The sequence below is a fragment of the Apium graveolens genome, chromosome 2, assembly GCF_009905375.1.
Source record: "Apium graveolens cultivar Ventura chromosome 2, ASM990537v1, whole genome shotgun sequence".
Classification (NCBI taxonomy): domain Eukaryota; kingdom Viridiplantae; phylum Streptophyta; class Magnoliopsida; order Apiales; family Apiaceae; genus Apium; species Apium graveolens.
Window position 1 is genome coordinate 66,710,986 of NC_133648.1, and position 9,288 is coordinate 66,720,273.

The 9,288-nt window shown below is 37.8% G+C and overlaps 1 non-coding gene across 1 annotated transcript; it reads right to left on the reverse strand.

The window, feature by feature from the left end:
* Nucleotides 1–1,031: 1,031 nt before the first annotated feature.
* LOC141710069 (small nucleolar RNA R71) lies at nucleotides 1,032–1,138 on the reverse strand. Its single transcript, XR_012570609.1, has one exon. It is a non-coding gene; the product is annotated as a small nucleolar RNA R71 (small nucleolar RNA).
* Between the last annotated feature and the right edge of the window lie 8,150 nt (nucleotides 1,139–9,288).

Genomic DNA, 9,288 nt, shown 5'->3' on the forward strand with positions numbered 1-9,288 from the left:
AACGAAAGTTGGTGTTTAGCAGTTTCGTGTTATCTAATTAGTGTCATCACCATTGCATGCTAAGGTTAAGAACAATAAGGCTATTGGATGAAGTATTTAATGAAGTTGGAATCCCATATTTGTCTCATATATACAACTCTCTTAACTCTCTTAGTTATAATTGTTAGTTAATCGTAGTTATAATCAAAACCCCAATTTGTTATCGTCTTAGCATTGGATAATAACCATATCATCGGTGCATAAGTGCATAAATTACTTAGTTAACTAAAGCCAGTCTCTGTGGGAATGAACTATAAATAATTCTATATTACTTGCGAATACGTATACTTGCGTGAATTATTAGCGCGTGTTTAGCCCTAACAAGTTTTTGGCGCCGCTGCCGGGGATTGCAGTGTTAACTTTTAGTTTATGTGATTGTCATCAGTGATCGTTAAAGTTCATTGACTCGGACATTGTTACTTACCTGTGTCCTTGCCTTATTTTAGGTACTCTAGCGAGCGTGTATGCATACGCGTTCTCGGTCTTGTAAGAGAACGCTGGATAAAGCCGAGGAAGAAGCCGTAGTGGTTCGAAGGGAAGTTTTTGAGGACGAAGAGAAGGTAGAAGAAGAAGAGAAAGTCGAGGAACCAGTCTTAGTAGTGATGGGAGATCAAGTAGAAATTCCTAAGGCTTTATGGACTATTCTCAGCCTAAGAGCAATGATATTTAGTCAAGCATCATCAGACCAGCCATCTCGGCTAACACTTTTGAGATCAAGTCAAGCACGATTAAGATGATACAGAACTCAGTTCAGTTTGGGGGTTCTCCTAAAGAAGACCCCAACATGCACATCAGGGATTTCATCGAGATCTGCGAGACTTTCAAAGTTCAATGGTGTGACTGAAGATGCCATCAAGCTGCAACTCTTCCCATTCTCTCTAAAGGATAAAGCAACGTGTTGGTTACATTCTCTACCACCAGGGTCTATCACCACATGGGAGGATCTTGCTCAAAAGTTTCTCACTAAATTCTTCCCTATGGCAAAGATTGCTGCAATCAGGAATGCTCTTACTCAGTTTGCTTAGCAAACTGGAGAATCTCTGTGTGAGGCTTGAGATCGTTATAAGGAGATGTTAAGGAAGTGCCCACACCATGGCATGCCTGATTGGATGTTTATAAACTGTTTTTATAATGGATTGGGTGCTACTTCTAGACCCATGCTCGATGCAGCATCAGGAGGAGCCTTGTGGGTTAAGAGCTACAATGAAGCTTATGAATTAATTGAACTGATGGCTGCTAATGAATACCAGAATCCTTCTCAGAGGCTAACTCAGGGTAAAGTAGCAGGAATTCTGGAGTTGGATGCATCGACTGCTATAGCTGCCAACTTAAGGCTTTGACGATGAAGGTGGACACCTTGACTAATTATGGAGTTAAACAAATCTCTAGTGTTTGTGAGCTTTGTGCTGGTGCCCATGAGACTGATCAGTGTGCTATTTCTAGTGAATCCCCCCAATTTATGAGCAGCTTTCAAAGATCACAGCAACAAGCTCCAGCCACCTATCATCCTAACAACCGCAATCATCCTAACTTCAGCTGGAGAAATAATCAGAATACGGTGCAACAATCTTATCATCCATACACAACAAGGAAGTATAACCCTCCTGGTTTTCGAAAACCGCAATATGTCCCGAAGCAACAACTTTAACTTCAGCAGTTACCTCAAGCTAATAAAAAATCTGAATTGGAGGAGTTGAGGTTCATGTGCAGGAGCCAAGTTATTTCTATCAAGACTTTGGAGAATTAGATCGGGCAAATTGCTAATACATTACTGAATCGTCAACCTGGCACACTTCCGAGTGATACTAAAGTGCCAGGCAAGAAGGAGGCTAAGGAGCATGTTAAAGCAATCACATTGAGGCCTGGTAAGGTTGCAAATCCCGAAAAAGCTAAAGCTCTAGAATCTGAAGTAGAGGATTAAGAAGAAGAAGTGCAGAAGGAAGCTGAAGTGGAACCAAGGAAGACTACTGTTGAGCACACTCCTCCTGAGGGTAATACAGGGGAGAAACAGATATATCCTCCACCTCCTATTCCTAAGAGGCTGTAGAAGAAGAAACTGGATAAGCAGTTTGTGAAGTTTCTGGAGGTGTTCAAGAAACTTCACATCAACATACCTTTCACTAAAGCTCTTGAACAAATGCCTAGTTACGCGAAATTCATGAAAGGTATTCTCTCTAGGAAGGTGAACCTTGATGACTTAGAGACAGTTGCTCTCACAGAGGAATGCAGTGCAGTGCTGCAACAAAAATTACCTCTGAAGCTTAAAGATCCTGGAAGCTTCACTATTCCTTACACTATTGGAAATATGTCATTTGATAAGTGTCTATGTGACTTGGGAGCTAGCATCAATATGATTCCCTTGTCAATCTTCAAAAAGTTGGACTTGCCTGATCCAAAGCCTACATACATGATTTTATAATTGGACAATCGTTCTATTACATATCCGCGAGGTATTGTGGAGGATGTCTTGGTCAAGGTGGATAAACTCATTTTCCCTACTGATTTTGTAATTCTTGATTTCGAGGAGGATAAGAAAATTCCCATAATCTTGGGAAGACCTTTCTTAGCTACAGGCCGAACCTTGATCGATGTGCAGAAGGGTGAGTTTACCATGTGAGTGATGGATCAAGATGTAACTTTTAATGTGTTCAATGACATGAAATTCCCTACGGAAAACGAGGAGTGTTTTAAGGTGGAGATGGTCGATTCTGCGGTTAATTCTGAACTCGATCGATTGCTAAGGTCCGATGCCTTAGAGAAAGCCTTGTTGGGGAATTCTGATAGCGAAGATGACGAGGGTGCTGAGTACTTGCAATATTTGAATGCTTCTCCCTAGAAGCGAAAGATGGATTTGCCTTTTGAATCTCTTGGATTGGAGGAGCTGAAAAGTTCTCCGAAACGCCTCAAGCCATCTATTGAGGAAGCTCCTACTCTTGAGCTTAAACCTTTACCTGAACATTTGAGGTATACATTTTTAGGTGATGCGTCCACTTTTCCTGTTATTATTACATCTGACCTTTCAAGTACCGATGAGGAGAAGCTTTTGAGAATTCTTAGAGAGTTCAAATCGACAATTGGTTGGACTATAGCAGATATCAAGGGAATCAACCCTTCTTATTGTATGCACAAAATTCTGCTAGAGGAAGGAAGCAAGCCTACTGTTGAGCAACAGAGAAGGCTAAATTCGATCATGAAAGAGGTTGTGAAGAAGGAAATCCTCAAGTGGCTAGATGCAGGGATCATCTATCCTATTTATGACAGTTCATGGGTGAGCCCAGTTTAGTGTGTGCCAAAGAAAGGTGGTATCACTGTGGTAGCAAATGAGAAGAATGATCTTATTCCTACATGAACAGTCATGGGGTGGAGAGTTTGCATGGATTATAGGAAGCTGAATAAGGGTACAAGGAAAGATCACTTCCCTCTTCCCTTCATTGATCATATGCATGATAGATTGGCTGAACATGATTACTATTGTCTTCTTGATGGCTATTCGGGTTATAATCAGATTTGTATCGCTCCAGAAGATTAAGATAAGACTACATTCACATGTCCTTTTGGCACTTTTGCTTTCTAAAGAGTTTCTTTTGGGCTATGTGGAGTGCCAACCACTTTTCAGAGATGTATGATGGCCATCTTCTCTTATATGATTGAAAATAACGTAGAAGTGTTCATGGAAAATTTCTCGGTCTTTAGAACTTCTTTTGACGAATGCTTGCACAATATTGGGTTAGTGCTGAAAAGGTGCGTTTGTGGCGCCCTCCAAACCCGGGTCAGAAGTTTGGGGTCCACACACACACCTTAATTATAACCTGCTTATAACAATAATAAAGATAATAATAATATATGCAGTGACCCTACTTACCAACCACCACGGACCGCAACAGGTTAAAGTATGCACACAAGCCAAACACACTAATATATTACAAACCGTTCAAATCCCAACTATTCAAACTCAAACTGAGTATTAAACATTATTACAAACTTTTACAAACTTAAATTATTCCAAAAGAAGCCTACTAACTCAGCTTTCTCAACCTGAACCCCTAGCTCTCGCGCTGGACTGGGGATCCTCTTTACCAACTGGTTCCTTTTTAACTGGAAAGAATATAAACAACATCGAACAAATGAGCTAACTAGCTCAGCAAGTCACAATGACAAAACTGAGAATAATGATCATCAGGTGAATATGTGTATGATATCAAGTGAACAATGGATTATGATTTAGAATTGGATATTATACTTTTAATTTAAAAACCAAGGTTAGGCTGCTGATCAGTCACGCACTAACCTTGAGCAAGGCACACAGCATTGCTCTAACTACTGGATCCAAGGCACACATTGGCCTAACTTGACCATTATATGGTCTGACCATGAATCTGGTCCACAATTTTATAAAAACAATCCAATTCTAACATAATAACAGAATATGCAATAATAAGCAATAACCGAAATCATTAACAACAATAAATGTTTAACAATAAAAGGGTTTCAATCCTTGTAAGGATCAATAAGGTAATTTAAAAGCTTGGATGCTGGGTAATGAAAGAATTGGATAACAAAGGAATCAACGTTTCAAGGTTTCAAGGATTTGTTCTTTCAGAGTATAAGATACCATGGGTTGAGTATATAATAGTTCATTTCAGTGTCTGGTATTTAGTTTGTATATATTTGTGGAGTAGTATCGTAGGTTTGTGGTTCTTGTTTGGGTATACAATAATCAATGGATTAGAAAGAATATGATTCATGGCTCAAGGACAATAACTGAAATCATGATTTAGGTTTCTATGCTTCAAAGCACTTGCAATATCACAGGATTATCAAGTACTATAATATCTCGAGAAAGTTCAGAACACTTGCCTGGTATTAGGTTATTACACTGCACTCGCTTCCAATCACAACCGTTTTACACCTCAACTACCTGTTTCCCTTTCCTACGTCTTGCCTCTTCTGCTCACATATCATAAGTATCTATCAATAATTTACTCATGGAATTCTATTCAACACATACTTCTATTTACCCTTCGTTTTACCCAAATCCGATCAACGGATTGAAAGTTATGCAATAATCAAGTAAACACCGAGTATATAGACCGATAGTCAATTAACAAGTCACATATAGCACATAATACATCACGTAATCAATGATATATTATTTATAAAGAAGTCTCGGGTCATAAATAGGCTTTCTGGTATTTAAAATGATATTTAAAACATTTTTCGAAATTAAAAGGGGTCGTTGGATCAATTTCGGGTTAATAAACAGGGTTCGGTTGGCCCATTCTGGCTCCGAAATAATTTTAGAATAATTATCGAGCCTTGAAAATAATTTAGAATAATATTTTAAAGCTCGAAACTATTTTTCAGAATTTTTAAATCATTTTTAAATAATTAAATAATTAATTAAAATCAATTAACAATTAATTAAATCAATTAATCAATTAGTTTTCGAATTAATTGACCAATTAATCAATTAGAAATTAACTGAAATTAATTAACTAATTAATTTAGATTTATTTGTGAATTAAAAATAATTTTCAGAATTAAAATAATAATTTTTAGAATTTTCAAAAATTAAAAACGATTTTTTATAATAAAAATAAATAGGAAATATGATTTTTAAATATTTTATAAACAGGAATCCTAAATTTGCAAAGTCTGGAAACTATAGGGACCAAACTGCATCGTTTTCAAAAGTTGGGGTACTAAACTGTAATTTTTTACACCCCGTCGCCGGAAAACACAGAGGTGGCCGGAGAACACGTTCCCGGCGTCCTCACCCCACCAACACCTCCAGATCACATCTACACAACATCAGGAACACAACCATGCAATCAATTCATCCTAACAATCCCTGAGTTGGCCGGAATTTGGCCGTGAAATTTCCCAGTTTCCGGCGAACATCGGAAAACTTCAAAACACAACTCCCTTCTCTACAGACCTCGTTGGTTCATGAAACTTATACGACTAGATTGCAAATTTCACAGAGAATACAACCCACTATAACACAACATCAATCTATCACAGGATAAGAAACCCCCAAATTTCAATTAAGAACATTCATACGGGTTATAAACCCTAATTTTGAAATTCGAAAATTAAACCCACTTTTGAGCATGTTATTGAACTCCAAATCAGATGTATGACATATGAAAATCATCAGGAAAACAAGCTCTACAACATGCAATCATCAAATAATACTAACAATCATCCGAACAAAAATTCATATTTTTAATATAATAAATTCGAAAATAAATAAATTTTTGGAAAAATAACATTGATTTCTGCAGTGAAACAAAGCTCAGAATCTGATAGAACACTTCAAATCCTTCATTTTGGTTACTCAAGCTTTGAAAACAGAGATCGGTAACGCCTTCGTTTTGCTATTTGATTCTTAGAACAGTTTATGTAATTAGGGCTTTTCTCTGAAAATTATATAATTATCTGTCTGCAAATGATTTTGATACGAAATAAAATACGGAAAAAGGCTATTTATAATTACGGAAAATTAGTATCCCGTTGGATCATTCCGGATATAAAATGGTACGTTTATTTGTAAAAATTGATCCAAACGGTATCGGTTTTCGGGATAATTATCCAAATTAGTACAATTTGTACTGCGGTCTTGGTCTCAGCGTCTGGTTACACGTATTACGAAGTGATAATTGGGATAGTTTAATAAAAAGCTCCCGTTTATCGAAAATACGGGTTTTATTGATTTACCGAAATGAATATTGTATCGAAAATGTTGCGCCGGGACCCGCGCAGGACAAACCGTAAGCCGGATCAAAAAAGTCGAAACATGGAATATGCTCGGAATATTACAATTAGGTTAGGAAGGAGTTCTCGAAAGAGTTTCGGGTTCCAAAAACGTAACAACGGTTGACGTCGGTTGGTTCCTGTTTTTATAAAATAGATTTTAATTACCCGGAAAAAGATTTTAGAAATTTCATATGATTCTTATAAATCCATAAACCAACATAAAAATAATTAGGAAGATATGACAATTATCTATATTTTATTTTGGACATATAAAAATTAAAATACTCAATTAATATTATTTTTGAATATTCAAGTACAGATAACACTTAACAATTAGCTCACAGAATAGATACTGAACACACATAACAATTATATAATAGCAAAAATAATTACACGATATATCCCGGATATTACAGCGTTGAGACCAACTTGGTTCTCAATTGGGTGAAATGTCATTTTATGGTTCGCCAAGGCATCATTCTTGGTCACAAGGTTTCCAGTAAAGGTTTAGAGGTGGACAAAGCTAAGGTGGGGGTGATAGAAAATCTCCCTCCACTAATATCTGTTAAGGGAATTCACAGTTTTCTTGGCCATGCGGGTTTCTATAGGCGATTCATCAAGGGCTTTTCGAAGATTTCGAAGCCGTTGTGCAATTTGTTAGAGAAAGACGTTCCTTTCAAGTTTGATGACGAGTGCCTTGTTGCGTTTGAGACATTGAAGAAGAGTTTGATTAAGGCACCAGTCATAACTGCACATGATTGGTCTGAACTATTTGAAATGATGTGCGATGCAAGCGACTATGCAGTTGGAGCAGTTATTGGGCAATGTAAGAACAACATATTTCATGTAGTCTACTATGCTAGTAAGACTTTTAATGGTGCTCAACTGAATTACACCACTACTGTGAAAGAACTTTTGGCTACCGTTTATGGTTTTGAGAAATTTCGGTCATATCTACTTGGGACGAAGGTGACAGTTTTTACTGATCACGCTGCAATTCGATATCTCATCTCGAAGAAGGACCGAATCCTAGGTTTATTCGATGGGTTCTTTTACTTCAGGAGTTTGAGTTAGAGATCAAGGACAGAAAAGGGACTGGAAATCAAGTCGTCGATCATCTCTCGCATTTAGAGGATCCAATTGCTACTTCACAAGATAAGTCTTTACTTAATGAATCTTTTCCCGATGAGCAGTTATTTGGAGTGCAAGCAGAAGAACCATGGTTCTCTGATATAGTGAACTACCTTGTGAGTAACGTTATGCCTCCAGAGTTAACTCCCGCTCAAAGGAAGAAGTTTCTACATGAAGTGAAGTGGTATATGTGGGATGAGCCGTTTCTTTTTTGTCAAGGAGCTGACCAAATCATCAGGAGCTGTATTCCTTACAGCGAAACGGGGGGGGGGATCTTGTGAGATTGCCACTCAACGGCTTATGGAGGACATTATGGTGGAGAAAAGACAGCATCTTGTATTCTTCAAACAGGTTTATTTTGGCCAACTTTGTTTAAATATGCTCATCAGTTTATTTTGAAAGGTGATTGATTTCAATGTGTGGGTAATATGTCTAAGAGGGATGAGATGCCTCTTAATGTGCTTCTCGAGGTCGAAGTTTTTGATGTTTGGGGAATTGATTTCATGGTGCCATTTGTCTCATCTTGTAATAATCAGTATATCTTGTTGGTGGTCGATTATGTGTCGAAATGGGTTGAAGTTAAGGCATTGCAAATGAATGATGCAAAGGTAGTGCTTATTTTCTTCACAAGTAGGTATTCACAAGATTTGGAACTCCAAGAGTCATAATCAGTGATGAGGGGTCGCATTTCTATAACCGCAAGTTCATTGCTATGATGCAACAGAATAATGTGAATCATCACATTGCTACGGCTTATCATCCTCAGACAAATGTTCAAGACGAGGTATCTAACAGGGAGATCAAGCGCATTTTAGAGAAAGTTGTGTGTCCATCGAGAAAAGATTGGTCTTTGAAGCTTGATGAAGCTATTTGGGCGTATCGAACAGCATACAAGACTCCGCTAGGGATGTCACCGTATCAGTTGGTTTATGGTAAGGGGTGTCATTTACCGGTGGAGCAAGAGCATAAAGCTTATTGGGCTTTGAAGAAATTGAATCTGGATTTGGATGTAGCTGGAAAGAAGAGGATGCTTCAATTGAATGAGCTCGACGAGTTTCGACTTCAAGCTTATGAAAATAATAAAATGTATAAGGAGAAAGTCAAGAGGTGGCACGATCGGGGTCTAGTGCTCAAATTATTTGTGTCGGGGCAACAATTTCTTTTGTTCAACTCTCGTCTTTGTCTTTTTCCTGGAAAGTTGAAGTCAAGATGGTCAGGGCCGTTTGTTGTCAAAACTGTGTTTCTACATGGAACGGTGGAGATTTTTGAGAATGATTCGGGCCAAGCGTTCAAGGAAAATGGTCAGAGGTTGAAGCATTACTATGGTGACAAGGAAAACCACAAGGTGGTTAGTGTCAT